Source organism: Plecotus auritus, assembly GCF_963455305.1.
Source record: "Plecotus auritus genome assembly, chromosome: 1".
In the NCBI taxonomy this organism is placed as follows: Eukaryota; Metazoa; Chordata; class Mammalia; order Chiroptera; family Vespertilionidae; genus Plecotus; species Plecotus auritus.
The window spans coordinates 189,252,448-189,272,969 of NC_137770.1; the positions used below are offsets into that span (position 1 = coordinate 189,252,448).

The 20,522-nt window shown below is 41.5% G+C and overlaps 1 protein-coding gene across 1 annotated transcript in view; it reads right to left on the bottom strand.

The window, feature by feature from the left end:
* Nucleotides 1–20,522, bottom strand: part of PTPN13 (protein tyrosine phosphatase non-receptor type 13) — a 211,339-nt gene extending 190,817 nt beyond the window's left edge. Inside the window, exon 1 of the mRNA XM_080676988.1 lies at nt 20,034–20,522. The gene's annotated coding sequence lies outside the window, so the exon portion shown is untranslated. The remainder of the gene's footprint in view (nt 1–20,033) is intronic.

Here is a 20,522-nt window from a genome sequence, read left to right on the forward strand (position 1 = left end):
CCTTCTAGCTTTATGTGTTTCTGTTGAGAAATCATTTATAATCTGATGGGGGATCCTTTTAGCTAACTCTCTATCTCTCTCTTGCCGCCTTTAAGATTCTCTCTTTGTCATTAATATTTGTCACTGAAATTATGACGTGTCTTGGTATGCGTCTTTTGGGATTGATCCTGCTTGGGACTCTCTGTACTTGTGTAACTTTTTTCTTCCCCATATCCGGGAAGTTTTCTATCATTATTTCTTCAAATAGATTTTCTCATCCTTGCTGCTCTTCTTGTCCTTCTGGCAGCCCTATTATACATATGTTACTTCGTTTCATGTTGTCCCAAAGCTCCCTTAGGCTTTCCTCCTGCTTTTTAATTTTTTTCTCCAGTTGCTGTTCAGATTGGGCTTGTTTCTGTATCTGATCTTCTAACTCACTAATCGGTTCTCTGCTTCTTCTAGTCTTCTGTTGAAACTTTCCATGGTGTTTTTGATTGTAGCTATATCACTTTTCATTTCTTCCTGATTCTTGCATAGGTTGTTGATTTTCTCATCCATCTGATGTATGAATTCCCCGACCATTACTCTGAATTCTTTTTCGGTCATGTTGCATGCTTCAATTTCACTCATTTCCTTTCTTGGCGACTCCCTCATTTTCTTTCCTCTGGGGATTGTGTCATCTCCCCATTCTGACTATCACCATAAGGTTCAAACTTCGAGTTGCGTGGACCTGGGCCGTGTGCCGTGGGAGCTTCGCACCACCCGAGTGTCACTGAAGTGCTCCGACACTAGAACGTGTGGCTGCCGTGGGTTGGTGGGAACCAGGCTCGCCCAATGTCAGTGTTACCAGTGTTCAGTGTGGTCTTGTGTGTGCACCTAGAATCAGGGACCCCACCTGCACCGCGCTTTTGGCGTGTGCCTCAAATCAGAGTCCCCTAGAGCATTCCAGGGTCAGAGTTCCCCTGTGTCTGCACCAAAAATCAAGTATCAGAGTCTCTGTTGCCTCGTGCAGCTTCTTGCTGAGAATCAGCGTCCCTGTGTGCACATGCACCAAAAATTGGAGTTACTGGCTCTTAGTGTGAATGTGCTGTGAGTCAGGGATCCCAGGCGCACGCGATAAGAAACAGAGTCAAGTCAGTGGTGCTCAGTGCTGCCACTCGCCGCGACCATGGGGGACTGGGTTGCACAGTAGCACTGTAGCGTGCCTGCACTGTGGAAAACAGACATCCATGTGCGCTGCAGAAAACAGATTTCCATGTGGGCTGCAGAAAACAGACTTCCGTGTGCGCTGTGGAAAACAGACTTCCGTGTGCACTGCAGAAAACAGACTTCCGTGTGTGCTTGCCCAGAATCAAAGTCAGGTGGCACTGCCACCCTGCATGGACTTCGGGTTTGGTCGCCCGATTGCGCTGCGGGGAGCAGATTCCAGTCTCTGTGCACAGGCTCAAATTCCCGTAGCAGCGCTGCTGCTCGTGTGCGCACTCCCAAGCTCAAATTCCCGTAGGGGCACTGTGGCCCGAACAAGGGGCGGGTCTATCAGTTACTATGGCGCTTTCGCGAGCCTGCAGGGAGGGGGATAGGCTCTTTGACTCACAGAAATCTGTGGCCAGAATTTCTGGATTCTTGTTGTCTGTTGGTCTGAAGCTATGGTCGCAGGTCTCTGTCCCCAGTGGCTGCAGGGTCCTGGTTTGCATCTGAGACGTGACTGGGTGGTGCTGAGGCCAGGATCCTAGTCTCAAGCAGCTCTGTTTCTCAAGATGGCGTGGTCTCTGTGCCCGCACTGGCCGCCCAGAAGTGTCTGCTTTGTGCGCGGGGCTCTGCCGTCTAAGACTGCCTGGTTTGGCAGCCCCTTGGAAGACCTGCAGAATCTAACTGTCCCTAGCTCATACACACACACACCACACACGTCTACACTCTCCTCTATTGTTCCCTCACTTTCTCACACTCTCTCCCTCCCTACCTTCCTGCTGGTCGCCATCTTCTGGATCTCCTGTGGAGTTCTCTTTCATATTTGCTAGGTAAATTGAGGTACTATTTTGCTCCTCCTTGATTCTGCTCATTTTATTTATTTTTTTAAACAGATTTTTATTGCCCGGCTGGTGTGGCTCAGTGGTTGAGAGTCAACCTATGAACCAGGAGGTCACAGTTAGGGCACATGCCTGGGTTGCATGCTTGATCCCCAGTATGGGGCGTGCAGGAGGAGGCCTATCAATGATTCTCTCTTATCCTTGACAAGTGACCCAGTGCATGAAATTCGTGCACATTAAAAGGGAATTAGTTAGAGGAAATATTTTAATATTACTATTTGCCTTTTCTCTATAATAGAAGTGTCAGAGATTAAAGAAAATTAGTAAAATGTATATGAAAATCTTCCTCCTGTCAGAGTCTGGGGCACGCCATGGGAACCAGAGTCAAGTCCCCGCCCACCCATGTGCGCCTCAAAATTGCATGAGACCCAGACCCAGCCGGCCCCACCCCCATTGGGCTAGATCCAGACCCGGCCGACCCCACCCCTGTCATGCCCTTCTGGGTGGGGGGCGCAGCCTCAGGTTACCTGGCCTGGCGCCGGGGTGGGGGGCACGGCCTGAGGACCCCTGGCCCAGGCCAGGGGGTGCACCTTGAGGTCCCCTCGCCCAGGTCAGGGGGCATAGCCTGAGGTCCCCAATCAAGCTCCACCAGACGGGGGGCTCAGCCTCAGGTCCCCTGGCCCGGGCCAGGGCAGGGGCATGCCTTGAGGTCCCTGTCAAGCCCCGCTGGGCAGGGGGCACGGTCTCAGGTCCCCCGGCCTGGCGCTGTGGCAGGGGGCGTGGCCTCAGGTCCCCTAGCCCGGCAACAGGGCGGGGTGCATGACCTGCAGTCCCCCGTCAAGCCCTGCTGGGCGGGGGGGCATGGCCTGAGGTCCCACGGCCCGGCGCTGGGGCGTGGGGCACGGCCTCAGGTCCCCTGGCCCAGTGCCGGGGCGGGGGGTGTGGCCTGAGTTCCCCAGTCAAGCCCTGCTGGGTGGGGGATGCAGCCTGAGGTCCCCCGTCAAGCCCGGCTGGGCAGGGGGGTGCAGCCTGAGGTTCCCCAGCCTGGTGCTGGGGCAGGAGGCACGGCCTGAGGTCCCCTGTCAAGCCCCACCAGGCGGGGGGGCGCAGCCTCAGGTCCCCTGCCCCAGCCCAGTGCCATGCATCCTCAGGTCCCTGCTGATTGCATGTTAAGGCTCATTACGGGAACTCGGCCTCTGCTGTGGGCGCAGCCATCTTGTTATGGAGTCCCTGCCTCTGCTGTGGGCACAGCCATTTTGTTACAGCATGACAGGCAATTTGCATATTCCCTCTTTATTAGATAGGATTTTTCTATCTCTTTTTCCCTCTCCCTTCCTCTCTGAAATCAATATATTTTTTAATTCAAATTCTTAAAATACTGCCTAGCACATATTACATTCACAAATAGTGTCTAGTCATTGTAAGCATTTTCAATGTTCATTTAGGTAGTTTGAAAAACATAATAAACATATACTATATGTGTGTTCATGTATAAATTATTGGCTTAATCTACAGATTATGATGGCACAAATGCATATTTATAAATTGCTGCATCATCATTAGATTTTAAAATACAGTTCAGTCTAAAAAGCTAATTGTCAAAATAGAAATAGAGATATAAAATATAATGTACCTCATTAGGGTTGTAAAAGAGGATTTAAATTTTTTTTTTAATTAAATAATAGTTTTAAAGGAATCATAAACATAAATTTTGCTGCTTGTAGCATATACCACTGAAACTGTTTCTGTTGAGACAAAATAAGAAATTGAGTCTTTTTCACAGGATTAAAAAGCCAAGTATGTTTAAAAGCATGTTGTCTAAGTCAGTGGTCAGCAAACTGCGGCTCGCAAGCCACATGCAGCTCGTGAGCCGTGGTTTGCCGCTCTGTTGACTAATGAGTTTGCCGACCACTGCCTTAGGGAAAAACACTTAAAAAACATTTTAATAATGTACTAATGTCTTTAACCTGAAGTCAAAACTTCTGGGTAAAGGTAATGCCTTACAGCAGTGGTCGGCAAACTCATTAGTCAACAGAGCCGCAGTTTGCCGACCACTGGTCTAAGTGAACTAGGAGCAATTTATAAGCTAAAGTAACATGATTTCTTTTTTTAATATGTTTTTATTAGTTTTAGAGATAGAGGAAGGGAGAGGGAGAGAGATAAAAACATCGATGAGCCCAGCCGGGTGTAGCGCAGCGGTTGAGCTTTGACCCAGGAACCAAGAGGTCACCGGTTCGATTCCCGGTCAGGGCATATGCCCATGTTGTGGGCTCGATCCCCAGTGGGGGGTGTGCAGGAGGCAGCCAATCAATGATTCTCTCTCATCATTGATGTTTCTATCTCTCTCTTCCTTCCTCTCTGAAATCAATAAAAATATATTTAAAAAAAAAAAACAAAAAACATCGATGAGAGAGAAACATCAATCGGCTGCCTCCTGCATATCCCTCATTGGCAATCGAGTTTGCAACCGGGCATGTGCCCTGAGCAGGAATCGAATTGCTGACCTCTCAGTTCATGGGTCAACACTCAACCACTGAGCCACACCATCCAGGCAACATTATTTCTCATAGTTTTTTTGTGTTTTTTTTCTTAGATGTGGTAATATAAAAACTAGTAGAAAATGAAAATTCACTATTATGTACATTTGATTACTCAAATTCTTAATCCTTTAGATGATTCATGCAGCAAAAACACTATTTTCAGAGGCCTACACTTAGAAGCAAGCCTACAATGAATTTTGCTGTTACTTAAAAATCAAGTAAGTGACTTTAGGCAATCCACCATTATTTGTAGATAGCCAAGAAGTTTTGTAATATGCTGTTTTAGGAATTAAAGAATAAATCAAGTCCTGAGTTGGTAAAATAATATATATTTCTGAACTGTATTTCTTACATCACACTAGGTATAGCAGGTAAAACACTTATCTGAATTAAAAATTGAAGCATGGGGTTCATTTCAAAACTTTTTATTTGCCAAATATAATGCTAACATCTAAGAAGAGGATAGAAAATCCTTTCGTAGCCAAAACAATTTGCAGAAAACATTCCCAATTAATTTTAAATTCTAAATCCTAGTGATAACTATCAAATGCTATATAATAAAGAGCTAATATGCTAATTAGACCAAACAACAGAATGACTGTCCAGACGACCTTTTGGATGAAGCCGAGGCTGCGAGGGCCGAGGCATCGTGCCTCTAGTACTAAATAAGTATAAAGGCTGACAGTAACATCAAACACACTACTTAAGAGTCAAGATCCTTTGTCACTTTGTTCTAACAAAGTAGCAGAGAGCAGCAAATGACAAATATCTTTGACTCAATCAATAGTTAGCTTACTGAGCAAATTCAGAAAGTGCTGAATAAAATCACTTTCCACTTCTTCCCATAATCCCTGCCTCAGTGAGATTTCCTCCTTACTAGAGGCCCCATATTTCACATGACCATCACAAATTGCAATAATCTCTACACTTTTCATTTGCTGCAGATGTGGATTTAGGGCAGGGGTCTGGCCCTGCCAAGGCATTAGGGGTGAATTAATTAAATGTTTGACCAAATATAGCAGGCCAGTTTTTAAAAAAAATTTTCTTATTGATTTCAGAGAGGAAGGGAGAGGGAGAGAGAGAGAGGAACATCAATAATGAGAGAGAACCATTGATTGGCTGCCTCCTGCACGCCCCCTTACTGGGTATCCAGCCCACAACCCCGGTATGTACCCTTGACCAGAATTAAACCTGGGACCCTTCAGTCTGCAGGCTGACGCTCTATTCACTGAGCCAAACCAGCTGGGGCAGCAGGCTAATTTTTAAGTTGATAATTTTGTATGGCCTGTGCATGATATAAATATCCAAATGGCCCTTGGCAGAAAATAATATTCCCCACCCCTGATTTAGGCCATTGCTGTTCAAATTACTCAACTTCAAACTGTTAAGGCCTGTAAATCCTTTCTTTATCAATCTCCCTTTGCTTTCCCAACAGCAATGATTTCTGACCTTTACCTCACTCCTAAAACATTCAATTCTTCAGCACTACCCAAATCATATTTAAAAGCAGATAATCATTTTCTAAAGATCACAGCATTAAGTGTAAATTCTCTTACAAAACTTTATTTTCATTTCTAGTCATCAGTAGGCCCACATTGATCTTTGTAGACTACCCTTCAATTTTACAGAAAAATGTTGCTTTCCTTTTGACTAAAGCTAGCAAATCTACCTAGGGCTCATTCCTTCACATCCAGACAGAGCCTCGTAAAAGGAGATGACTCTTTTTCTCTCTTCTGGCATTTTAAATCTCTTAATCTCACAGAATCTGTTCTTTCACCATCTTTAATCTTAAACACAAAATTTCTCTAACCCATAAAATGTCATCTATTTTGCAACCAAATACCATCCTCCATTTTAATGTCCTTCCTTTTCTCCTCCTTGTCAGTGTAGTAAAATGGTTCTTTTGATGGTAAATAACATTCAATTGATCACACTGTTCTGTTACTTCTACTTTTCTTTCTTTTTAAATTTTTAAAATTGATTTTAGAGAGAGAGGAAGGGAGAAAGATTTATGCATTCATTGGTTGATTCTTGTATGTGCCCTGATGGAGGATCAAACCTGCAACCTTGGTGTATCAGGACGATGCTCTAACCAACTGAGCTACCCAGCCAGAACCTTCTACTTTTCTTCAGTGGGCTTTCTTTGCTCCCTGTGGCATCTGGCAGCATTGGTCACATACTCCTTACTCCTTGACAGACTCTCCTAACACACTGTTTTTTAACATACACTTTCCCATTTCTTTTACTCTTCCTTAAAAGTTTTATTGCACTTACTTATTGTAATATATAATGGTTTCCTATGTCTTTTTTTTGACCTAGATTTAAAATTTTTTTGTAAAAAGCATTTTTCTTTTATTTTTTAATGTTTCTCTGGACAATTCTGAACAGAGTAGTATGTCAAAGACTATATAATTAGTTTAGACAAAAAAACAAGACATTCAAAACAAAAATAAACTTATATTACTTGTAAAACATTTCTAATTGTTACTATTTCAACTATAGTCAAAGAATCCTATGGATAATTTTTCTACCAATTTCCATATTTTTTCCCATATTCAAGAGGACATGGCAGATTTGCCCATTTTCTTTCCTTTAACATTTCAATCATTTTAGTCTTAAAGTGGTTTATATGTAGCTACCATGTCTAAAAAGATATTACATATGTAACAATCTAATTAAAGCAGTCAGTGACCTAATCAAAACAATGCATACTAGAGAAGTTAATATACATTAGGTGATAAAGAGATAAGCCATACTGTTGTCTCAGTATTATTAATCATATTTTTTTCATTTTAATTTATTTATTGATTGAGGTATTACATATTTGTCCTCATCCCCCCATTACCTTCCCAACCCCCCCCCCAACTCATGCCCTCACCCCCCTGTTGTCTTTGTCCACTGGTTAGACTTATATGCATGCATACAAGTCCTTTGGTTGATTTCTCCCCCTTACCCCCACCTTCCCCTACCTTCCCTCTGAGGTTTGACAGTCTGATTGATGCTTCCCTGTCTCTGGATCTGCTTTTGTTCATCAGTTTATATTGTTCATTATTTTCCATAGATGAGTGAGATCATGTGATATTTATCTTTCTCTGACTGGATTATTTCACTTAGCACAATGCTCTCCAGTTCCATCCATGTTATTGCAAATGGTAGGAATTCCTTCTTTTTTAGTGCAGCATAGCATTCCATTGTGTATATGTACCACAGTTTTTTAATCCATTCATCTGCTGATTAATCATATTTCTTAGGTTACTATTTCCCCTAATATACACAGCTGAAGAAAGAAGTGAAAGGCAAAAAATTCTTATGAAATGAATCAGTGGGCTGTGATATGTGTAGTAATTCAGGAATAAAGCTCAGAAAACCGTATAGTAGATATTATCATTTCCATTTTAAAGATTACAAACAGAGCCCTAGCCAGTTTTGCTCAGTAGATAGAGCGTTGGCCCAAGGACTGAAGGGTCTCGGGTTTGATTCTGGTCAAGGGCACATACCTCGGTTGCAGGCCTGATCCCCAGCCCTGGTCGGGGCTTTTGTGGGAGGCAACCAATCGATGTGTCTCTCTCACATCTATGTTTCTCTCTCTGTGTCTCTCCCTCTCTCTTCCACTCTTTCAAAAAAATCAATGGAAAAGTATCCTAGGTGAGGATTAACAAAAATAAAAATGTTATTAAAAATTTTTTTAAAAATAAGGTTGGACACAGAGAGATTAAATGACTCCAATTGCTAAAAGAGCTAAAGGACAAACCAAAAACTACCTAAATTCAAAATCTGTATTCTTTCTACTACACTATGATTCCTAATTTATGCTTGAATTTAAATAAACAAATCATGATACTACCTAGATTTAGTTTTCACAAACGCTAACATTTAAGAATGAAAATACAATAATTTCCTCTTGTTAAAGGTTAACAATAACTCAATTTAATGTTTCAATGGTAGATTGAATACTGATTTTTTAAATTGTATAAATGAGACATATTATTTCAAGGAATTAAGTATCAATCCATGCAAAAGTATAAAGGTACCAGCCCTAACCGGTTTGGCTCAGTGGATAGCGTCGGCCTGCAGACTGAAGGGTCCCAGGTTCGATTCCGGTCAAGGGCATGTACCTGGGTTGCGGGCACATCCCCAGTAGGGGGCGTGCAAGAGGCAGCTGGATCGATGTCTCTCTCTCATCGATGTTTCTAACTCTCTATCCCTCTCTCTTCCTCTCTGTAAAAAAATCAATAAAATATTTTTTTTTAAAAAAAGTATAAAGGTACCAAACACTAGTAATCTTAATGGTCATGAATCAGTCTCCACAGAAAGTGAATCCAGTCCCTTAAATATCCTCTAGGTAAGGGGTGCAGAACATTCGGCCCTCGGGCCATATAAGGCCTGCAAAATCATTTGGTCTGGTCCTACCAAGGCATTACGGGTGAGTTAATTAAATGTTTGACCAAATATAGCAGGCTAATTTTTAAATTGATGTTATAAATATTCAAATGGCCCTTGACAGAAAAAGATCCCCCACCCCTACTCTAGGTAAAGCCACTTTAATCAGCATCATTTATGCATTAGATATCAAGTGGGAAGTCAATAACACCAAACCCCTCATCTGTGCGTATTACAACCAAATTCCACTAAACTGGAAACAAATGGAGATCAGATATTAAGAACTCTGGAGAGAAAATAATTGGATCCATAATATTTCCTCTCTTTAATTAGTTTTGGGACAGCCAAGTGCCCAGCAAAAAATTACAATTCCCAGCTTCAAATTACTCAACTTCAAACTGATGAGGCCAGGAAGCCCTTCATCACTCTCCCTCTACTTTATCAACAGCAATGATTTCTGACCTTTACCTTGCTCCTAAAACTTCCAATTCTTCACCACTACCCGAACCATACTTAAAAGCAGATAATCTTGCCTCCTCCATCAGCACTTTCTAAAGTGCTTCCCTTAAATGTAGGGGTGGCCAATACAAACAGAAGTCATTGGATAAAGCTCTTGAGGAAATTCTTTAAAAGGATCTGGCTCAGCTGGAAGGCACACCCTTTTTGCCATTTTCCAAATTTCTTCCATATTTGTCTGCCTGGAAGGACATTCTGAACAGAATGCTAGGAGCCATTTGGTGACCATAAGGCCATCCTGAGGATGAAAGCCATGTACTGAGGAGGCCAAGAAGAACAATAAAAGATGTCTTGGTCAGCTCTGGAGTATTATGCCTGAACTTTACTGGTATATGTTAAAAGGAAAAATAAGTATCTACCGTCTTTTAGTTCATTGTTATGCTAGGTCAGTGGTCGGCAAGCTCATTAGTCAACAGAGCGGCAAACGGCGGCTCGCAAGCAGCAGTTTGCCGACCACTGTGCTAGGTCTCTTGTATTAGCAACCCAATGTAATTTCTAACTGGAAGAAGCAGAACAAATCATTGCAGTGGTCTTGGATAGGGCACACACAATGAATATCTGAAGCAGCATTTCCCAAATCAGTGCTTCTATTATGAAACACTAGAGACCCGGTGCACAAAATTCGTGCATGGTGGGAGAGGGTCCCTCAGCCTGGCCTGCACCCTCTCCAATCCAGAACCCCTGGGGGTTGTCCGACTGCCGGTTTAGGCCTGATCCTGCAGGGGACATCCCTCTGGCAATCCAGGACCACAGGCTCCTAACCGCTCACCTGCCTGCCTGATTGCCCCTAACCACTCTGCCTGCTTGCCTGATCACCCCTAACCACCTCTGTCTGCCTGTCTGATTGCCCCTAACCACTGTGCCTGCTGGCCTGATCACCCCTAACTGCCTCTGCCTCGGCCCCCGCCACCGTGGCTTTGTCTGGAAGGAATTCGGACATCTGGAAGATGTCCAGTTGACCCGGTCTAATTAGCATATTACCTTTTTATTAGTATAGATCAGGGGTGGGCAAACTTTTTGACTTGAGGGCCACAATGGGTTCTTAAACTGGACCGGAGGGCCGGAACAAAAGCATGGATGGAGTATTTGTGTGAACTAATATAAATTCAAAGTAAAGGAGCGGAGGGGAGAGCAAGAGAACCGGATAGAACAGCCGGATCAGGCACGCGGGCCGTAGTTTGCCCACGGCTGGTATAGATCTTAAAAGATGTACTATGAATTCTGTAGTTAAATTGTCAAATAACGGAAAAGTGATATATTTGATATCATCTGGGAGGCATGTTAAGATATCAAAGGTTCTAAAGTATACACAGTATCTGTTGGGAAATGTGCCACAAATACTTTATATAGAATTTTAGGTTATGATACACAACACTTACTCCCAGAGGCACAGAAACCTAAGATTCACAAACATTAAATAACAGCTCTATGTTTGTGACACTGTGAACGTGTACAGTTAAATATACTAGAATTTATAAGTTCGGGAGTGTTACCTTTCAAAATAGACACTTTGGGAGGATACATGCCCATGTCCTCGGTGATTCTCTCTCATCATTGACGTTTCTATCTCTTTCCCTCTCCCTTCCTCTCTGAAATCAATAAACATATTTTAAAAAATCACTCCTTTTACTTTATAATCATTTTTCATTTTTTTTAAATATATTTTTTTTATTGATTTCAGAGAGGAAGGGAGAGAGATAGAAACATCATTGATGAGAGAGAATCACTGATTGGCTGCCTCCTGCACACCACCTACTGGGGATCAAGCCCACAACCCAGCATGTGCCCTGATCAGAATCGAACCATGACCTTCTGGTTCATAGTTTAACATTCAACCACTGAACCACACCAGCCAGGCAATGATTTTTCATTTTATTCAAATTATACTCCTTAACTATTCACCTTTCTAAAATATAAATAAATACATTATTTAACTGAATTAGACTTACTCTCAAAGAACAGATGTGCCACTAAAAAAGGTAGTCAAAACAACATGTCATATGCTCTAAAAGTAACTCCAAAACATGAGATGTACAGTTCTTAAAATGAATAGCTTGCCCTAGCCGGTTTGGCTCAGTGGATAGAGCATCAGCCTGCGGACTAAGGGGTCCAGGGTTTGATTCCGGCCCAGGGCACATGCCTGGGTTGTGGCTCGATCCCCTCTAGGGGGCATGCAGGAGACAGCTAATCAATGATTCTCTCTCATCATTGATGTTTCTATCTCTCCCTCTCCCTTCCTCTCTGAAGTCAATAAAGAAATATATATTTTTTTAAATGAATAGCTTGAAGAGGACATTTATTTTTCACGTAATGTGTGAAAATCAGGCACACACTACATATATCAACGAGCCCAAGTAACGAGTAGAAGAAACAGGTAGCCCAAGGAACAAAGTAGGTCCATAACTTTGCAACAAACAATCACATTTAAGTTCATATATTACCTTTACCCAGTGTGTTAAAAAACATTAACTGATAAATCAAATACTAGTACTAGTATATACCAAAAATAATAATAGCTAATATTTATAAAATACTTGGTATGCACTAGGCACTACTGTAAATGTTTTACATGTATTAACTTATTTGGTCCTTACAACAATCTCATGAAGAAGACTGGTTAGCCCTGGCTTCGTAGCTTAGTTGGTAAGAGTGTTGTCCCGATGCACCAAGGTTGCAGGTTTGGTCTCAGTCAGGGCACATACAAGAATCAACCAATGAATGCGTAAGTGGGTGAAACAACAAATCCATGTTTCTCTCTCTCTCTAAAAATCAACAAAAATATATTTTTTTTAAAAAGAAGACTGGTTATTATCTTTATTTTGCAGATGAAGAAACTAAATAAAGTACAGTGAGGTTAAGAAACTTGCACAAGGTCAGAGAGTTGGTAAATCTGAGTGGGAATCAAAACCCAGGCAGCTTGGATCCAGAGTCTTGTCTCTAAATGCCATGCTATATTGTCTCTCTAAATAAATCAGGAGTGGTCAACACCATGCACAGTTGCATCTGAAAACAATTCATACAGCTTGGCAGATGGTGGCTCAGTGGTTGAACGTCAACCCATAAACCAGGAAGTCACGGTTCCATTCCAGGTCAGGGCATGTACCCGGGTTGCAGGCTTGATCCCCAGTTGGGGGTGGGGGGGAGGTGCAGGAAGCAGCCAATCAATGATTCTCTTATCATTGATGTTTCTATCTTTCTCTCCCTCTCCTTTCCTCTTCTAAATCAATAAAAACATATTTGAAAAAACAATGCATATATATTCATATAGTTACCCACATGTTTATAAAGTTTTCCAAGTTTACATGTTATTTAATTTTCTCTTCACAGCTGTTCTGTGTTACTATATCCTATCACTACACCGATTTACTTGGCATGAACTCAGATAATTAAAGCTATGTAGCCACAGGCTATTCCATTTATCTGCTGTCTTGAAAATCTATCTTCTCTGTGAATCAACAGTGCCTAGTAAAGTGCCTGTAAGAAAATGGGAATTCACTGTATATTTACAGAATACAGAACAATTAAAAAGGGAGCTAGGCATCAGAATGTGGACAGATCAGACCAGATTCATCACTACTGCACTAAAAAAGTCAACTGGTTTGGCTCACCAAAAATGAGTCATTAGTATCCCGTGAGGTGGAGGAACAATATTATCCATTTTTCAATTAAATCTTAGTATGTCAATACAATCTTAAAATCCCTTTGTAGTTAGAAATCTTCATGTACTAACAAACACACTGGGAAAGATTCAGATAAAAATTTTTCAAACAGCTCAGTTTGGTCTTCAGTTATACAATGGGTGTGATATATTATGTGACCACATTAAAATATTTTATTTAAGAGTTGAAGGAAATCCTCATTAAGTTTAATGATAGAGAACAATATATTCTAGATTTTTTTTTTTTGTAATGATAAGAATGATAAAACTATAAACATTGGAGGGTAAGTGAAGTAACAGTATTGCTGGGTACTATATCCTATTTTTTATTCATTTCCATACACCTCAAAGCAGTGCCAGAATTTCAAAGTTTAGGCTGAACTCAACCAAATGGTATATATCTACGATACAGTTTTATCTAGTTTTGATTTGATAATTGAATATTCCTGGACTAAAGTCTCTATTATATTTATTATTTTTTTAATTATTAGGTTTTGGGTGTTTTTTTGTTCGTTTGTTTTTAACAAAACAGCTATTCCAGCTTTCAAGTGCAGCTACAAGGATACATTTTAGCTTTGGTAAATTTTCACATAGCACATAGAAAATTGAGATGTGTTACATTTGAATCATTGTCTCAAGCTCATTCCTTAAACTAAGCATAAGAAGCTATCATCAAAATAAATTAAAACAGATTGTGTAAAGAATGAAATTAATCAACATTATGTTCAAATAATACCGTGTAACTACATCTCAGCATAAATCAAGAAAATGAAAGACAAAGAGGAAATGAATCTATTATTCAGAACCTTACATTAAGAGAAATTCCTGTACCAAAACACTAAGTATTTCTTTTCACTTCAAAAACTGAATTACATTATATTTTCCAGAAGAGATATTTGACTACACTAAGACCTAAAACAATCATCCCTTAATAGTTTAAATGTTTATTTTTAAAATTATATTATTTTAGAAAACGTGTTTAACTAATTTTAAGCAGTGCTAAGAAAAACAAAATTTCTTTTTTAAAAATTTTCCAGATTATATCTTTCTTCAAAAACTAACAATTCTGAATATTTTCACCACTTTCTCAGGTTATACAATCAACCTTAATTTAGGTTATTCAACAAGAATATTTCATTTTTGTTCCACGGACTACATTAGAACCAAGTGGAAAAGCATTAATACATGAAAGTGATATTATATACAAACCATTCCATCAGGCATCCTTTAAAAAAACCCCACACAAACCCACAACATTCTGGATGCAAATCTGTCTTATGTGAGTAGGTAAGAAAGCATGTTTATGTAAAAAGAAATGTACCACCTACCAATAAGGGAAAAACTAAAGAAAGAATACTTTTAACTTAAGACAACTGGTTTCCATTTCTACTCAGAACACACTAAATCAATAGAGAAAACTTCGATTTCTTTTACATGTTTAAGGGGGAGTTGCAGGTGAGATAAACTACACAGTACAGTTTCTTCTAAACTGTGCATCAATAATTAACACCATTAAAACACCATTAAAATTCAAAACATACTTCTAGTTTCCAACCATTTCAAATTGTTTAGAAACCTCATTCCTGTTGAAGGGGATGCTTTCCCATATGGGAAAAAAATAGTCTCTTGTGCATCTGCACGTTCATGTTAAAACTAATAAGATGACCTTCTGTTGAAAAATTGATTATATCAGATGAACTAAGAGTCTCCATTTATAAAAGTCAAAAGAACCTTCACCAGATAAAAAACAACAACCTTGAATCAAATTTCCAACACTTGAGTTGAAATGATGACTTTCTCTATTTCCAGACCAGAAACTGACAGCATACACGAGGGCAATTTTAAACTCTTGGTTAGATTCAGAGCATTCTGATATAAATAATAAACACAAAGACACTAAAGTTTCTCCTCTCAGTTGTTTTTAAAAAGGAAAACCTTACAACTAGGTACAACACCCTGAAGAAAGAGGTAATGTGAACATCGAAAATGTGGTATTTCCCCTTACTTAAAAAACAACTATCAAAAATACATAATTTTAAATTATAAATTTATATGTGAATGATGAGAAATTAGAATACAAATTTTAAAATCTATAGGTAATTAAGAATTTTCTGTAATGATATCCAATACAGTATCTACTAGCCACAAGTGGCTATTGAGCATTTAAAATACAGCTGGTGTTGCTCAGTGGTTGAGTGTTGACCTATGAACCAGAAGGTCACGATTCAATTCCTGGTCAGGGCATATGCTCGGGTTTCATGCTCCATCCTCAGTGTGGGGCATGCAGGAGGCAGCCGATCCATGATTCTCTCTCATTGTAGATATTTCTATCTCTCTATCCCTCTCCCTTCCTCTCTGAAGTCAATAAAAATATATTATTAAAAAATTAAAAAAATACGGCTAGCAGGAATACAGAACTATTATAAATTGTTACCTAGTTAATTTAAATTTAGCCACTTGTGGCTGAAACTACTACACTGGACAGTGCAGTTCTAAGAAACTAGAGGGAAATATCTGCATCTTAAATTCTGATTCCAACAGTAAAAAGTCCTATAGATGGGCATATAGATCGATGCTTCTGAAACACTAAGTTTATTTCTAAAGAAATACTTGTGATTTATATAGAAGAAAGAACTATAATTCAATATAAAAATGTTGCTGCTTTGGTGGGAATCAAGTTTTCTAATACTGACCTTCTAGGGAGGATTAGAATAATGGTTCACAAGTTGGCTCCATGTTTAAATTCTTAGGGAACTTCCAAAAATATGGATGCATGGGTGTCACTCCCTGCATCCCTATCCCCTCTCCCCCAAGATTCTGATTTAATTGGTCTGGGTTGAATCTTAGGCATAAAGGTATTTCAAAGCTTACTCAGGTGATTCTAATATGCAGGCACTTTAACAGAAATAAAATAGGAAACTGTTTATTAGGCATAGATGCAGTATGCAGCCAAAGACATTTCTTTGCTTGTAGATATACTCACTCATTTCTTACAATGAGTATGAAACTTTAACTTAGGCCATTTAAAGTCCTATGTTAATCTGCTCATTAAAAGCTAACTTAGCCGAAACCGGTTTGGCTCAGTGGATAGAGCGTCGGCCTGCGGACTGAAGGGTCCCAGGTTCGATTCCGGTCAAGGGCACGTACCTTGGTTGCGGGCACATCCCCAGTAGGAGGTGTGCAGGAGGCAGCTGATTGATGTTTCTCTCTCATCGATGTTTCTAACTCTCTATCCCTCTCCCTTCCTCTCTGTAAAAAATCAATAAAATATAATTTTAAAAAAAAAGAAAAAAAGCTAACTTAATTTTCAAATTAAAAGAGAAAGGTTCTCAAAGAAAAATTGAGAAATCCAGAGCAAGGAACTATCACCCTTCCCCATCAGCACTAATCCTTTCCTGAGACCCAATATATTTTGTCCTTTTTCAGGCCCCTACCTTGTAAAGTGACATGAACACAAATGAGTTACACTTGGTTATATCAGAGGCCCGACAGAATATCATCAATGCACTATTCTAATTAATAGCACAAAATATATGCCAAAATAAGAATATGTTGACAGGAATAACTCCTAAATGCACTGACTTGGAGTATGGTAGTGTTTCTTTTCAATTTCAAATGGTATTAATTACAATATAATTACACCACAAAAAATGTTTTGTAGTTTATTTAAAAATTACAAACTTGCCCTAGCCAGTTTGGCTTAGTGGATAGAGTGTCAGCCTGCGGACTGAAGGGTCCCAGGTTCGACTCCAGTCAAGGGCACATAACTGGGTTGCGGGCTCAATCCCCAGTAGGAGGTATGCAGAAGGCAGCCTATCAAAGATTCTCTCTCATCATTAATGTCTCTATCTCCCTCTCCCTCTCCCTGCCTCTCTAAAATCAATAAAAATATAATAAAAAATAAAAATTACAAACTGTCAAAAAAGCATAAGAAGCAGTGGCAGCTTATCCCCAATAGTCTTTGTTGTTATCATCCGAGGATATTTTTTTCCATTGATTTTTGAGAGAGAAAGAGAGACACAGAGATATAGAGATAGAAATGGAGATAGAGAAACATCGATGTTAGATGAGAGATGTTAATTCGTTGCCTCCTGAACTCGCCCTGATGGGGGCTGGGGATTGGACCTGCAACCCAGGTACCTGCACTTGACTGGGAATCAAACCCGTGAGCAGTATGCAGGCCGACACTCTTAACCACTGAGCACACCAGCCAGGGGTCCAATAGTCCTTTTCTTCAGTATGTTTGGAACTGGGCAATAAGATGCGCTGTAAAAATATATACACAACTGATATAGGAGAAGCTACAATGCTCTTCCACTAATCCTCAATCTATTAAAAGTGAAATAAAGCAATGATTCGACCTGTTTTTCTTTTTTTTAAAAATACATTTCTATTGATTTCAGAGAGGAAGGGAGAGGAAGAGATAGAAACATCAATGATGAGAGAGAATCATTGATCAACTGCCTCCTGCACGCCCCCCGCAACCTGGGCATGTGCCCTTGAACCTGGGACCCTTCAGTCGGCAGGCTGACACTCTATCCACTGAGCCAAACCAGCTAAGGTTGACCTGTTTTTTTAATAATAAAGAAAGAACACATAAATTCCATTCATTTAAATATTGACACCTATCTTCTACCTAAAAACTGATTAACAATTCTCAAATTCACATCCTGAATTTATGAGGCATATCTACAGAAAAAGATAATGTAAGGTATTTACAACTTTTGACTCCTCTCATTGATAGTATAGAAATCTATCCTTGCCCTAGCAGGTCTGGCACAGTGGATAGAGTGTTGGCCCTTGGACTGAATGGTCCCAGGCTCGATTCCGGTCAAGGTCACCTACTTCCGTTGCAGGTTCCTCGGCCCTGGCTAAGCCGTGTGCAGGAGGCAACCAATTCATGTGTCTCTCTCAATGGATGTTTCTCTCTGTCTCACCCTCTCGCTTCCACTCTCTCTAAAAATCAATGGAGCCCTAACTGGTTTGGCTCTGTGGATAGAGTGTCTGCACGCGGATTGAAGGGTCCCCAGTTTGATTCCGATCAAGGGCAGGTACCTTGGTTGCAGGCTCCATCCCCAGTAGGGGACGTGCAGAAGGCAGTTGATCGGTGTTTCTCTCTCATAGATGTTTCTATCTCTCCCCTTCCCTCTCTGTAAAAATCAATAAAAAATATATTTAAAAATAATAAAATAAAATAATAAAAATCAATGGAAAAATATCCTCGGATGAGGAGTAACCAAACAAATAATAATAAAATAAAAAACACAAACAAACAAAAAAGACATCTATCCTTTAAATTGACACTGTTTTCAATGGTTTGTGTATATTGTGTGTTACTTGTGACATGAAAAGCTATTTATAAGAATTTTTTGAGGGTGGTAGTCACCCTCCAAAAAATAAGTAGGCTTTACATTAAAGTAAAAATTTTGGTGGGACAAATGTAAATGCAAAAGACAGTCCTACATAATGGTAAAGGAAGTCATAATTCTCCAATTGTAAAAGTGAAGAACACTATAAATTAGTCTCTCTTTTTCTTAATAACTAACCCTAGTTACCTTTCTATTATTAATTCCCGCTTCCATCCTGCCCTATCCCCCACACATACTCCCACACAGGCTCTACAACAAAGTTAGAACACAATGTTATGAAAAAGTATAATAAATTTAGGATTGCATGATAAAGCATTCAATTTGCTCTTGTATGAATTTACTGAGTCAATATATGCATGCATTTAATTTTAAAATGCTAATGACATTAAAACGAGAAATAATTTGTATCATAGCCCTACCACAAGCGACCAATGAGCATGAAGCAAGTTTTCACTTGGACCCTGAGAACCTAGTCATAAAGAATTTGAGAAAATACCAACGCTTGTTTCATAATACAGCGACTTTTATCCTCCTCTCCCCCCATCCTTTAGTAAACTCTGCAGATAAAAATTTTAAAATCTTGCTAATTAGTTACCAGCGCCCGTCAACCAACAGCTCAGGTGTCCCACATTTTGTTTAGGTCCCCGCCTTGAAAACAAACCCGATTGCCCCATTTTCTGAGAGGTAAACTCAGCTCCCGGCAGCTCCCTATGAAGTCACCGCGTTTGTTGTTTCAAAGATGCAATTAAACGAAAATGACACAAGGCTGTCTTAGAGATTAGCTGGACGTGTGTGGGGGTGTCCATCGCATCTGTGTAAGGCCAATGAAACCTGTATTGCTTGCTGTAAGTCTATTTGAGGGGTAATATTTTCCCCCATTTCCCCTCCTCCAGTATATTCACAACGGTAGGAAATGAAACTTCCTAAGAACTTGCTCGACTTTACCAAACTTTAGCTTTCCAGCTTTCCGTACTACAGAATCATGTAATCAGCGGAGGGGGAGGGGGGTAACTCGCGAACGAAGAAGAAAAGCAATAAAAGAGCTTGCACCAGGCAGTGTCTCTCCCTCTGCCCCCACGGCCCCCGTCCCCACCACCCCACCACCCCACCCCCTCTTCCCCAGCCCTTACATATACACATTCTTCTGGCGGCCTCTCACCGCACCATGTCCACAGTCATTTGCAGAAATTAGAAACAGACTCCGGGAGCCCTTCCCTTAGCAGAGCTGCACTAGCCTGATGGGACGATGTCACTGCCGATTACCCCACCACCTCTCACTCGCCCCATGGGGTTTCATTCCCAAGAATCCGGCTCTCCGCCGCGGAAGAGGTGGATTTACCTAATTCAAAATGAAATTTCATCTCATCCCTTCCCTATCCCGACTCGAACATACAAAAACACCCCGCCACGAAAACCAAAGAAAAGTTTCTTCCACCAGGGCAGCAGAGGAGTTGGTTTTAGGGGCTGGAGCAAAAGCAAAGAGAAGAGAAAGAGGGCGAGCGGTGTCCTTTGCTGTGCACTTCTGCACAGCCAGCCGGGAGCCCAGGGCCGCCCCGGTCCTTACCGGCTCGTCGGGAGACCCGGTCCTGCTACTGGAGCGCGCGGCGGGGACGCGGCGTCGGGGCGGGCCGCCGGCAGCCGCCGCGGGCGCGGAGAGCCACCACCTCTTCTCCCCCGAGCGGGTGCGGGCGTGGGCCGACGGAGCTGGAGACGGAGCCTGGGGAGGGGGAGAAGAGGAGCAGCATCTCCTCCTCCGCCTCCACGCCTCGGAAACGCCCCTCCGGCGGCGACCCCGGCCGACCGCCTGACCCCGGAGCGCTCGCGCAGCCTCTCGCCCTCCTGTGCTCGGCGCGCTCCGAGGGCTTTGCCAAACCCGTCAGGCGCGGGGCGGCTCGATGCCTGCAGCCGGCTCCGAGCGCGGCCGCGGCTGCTGAGGCGGACCCGGGAGCCAAGGCGTGCTGCTCGCCAGCAAGACGGTCTCTAGGGGCCGAGATCACGGTGTGTCACCCTCGCCGCGCCGCGGCCGCGAGAGGTAGTCGCCTAACTCGGGCTC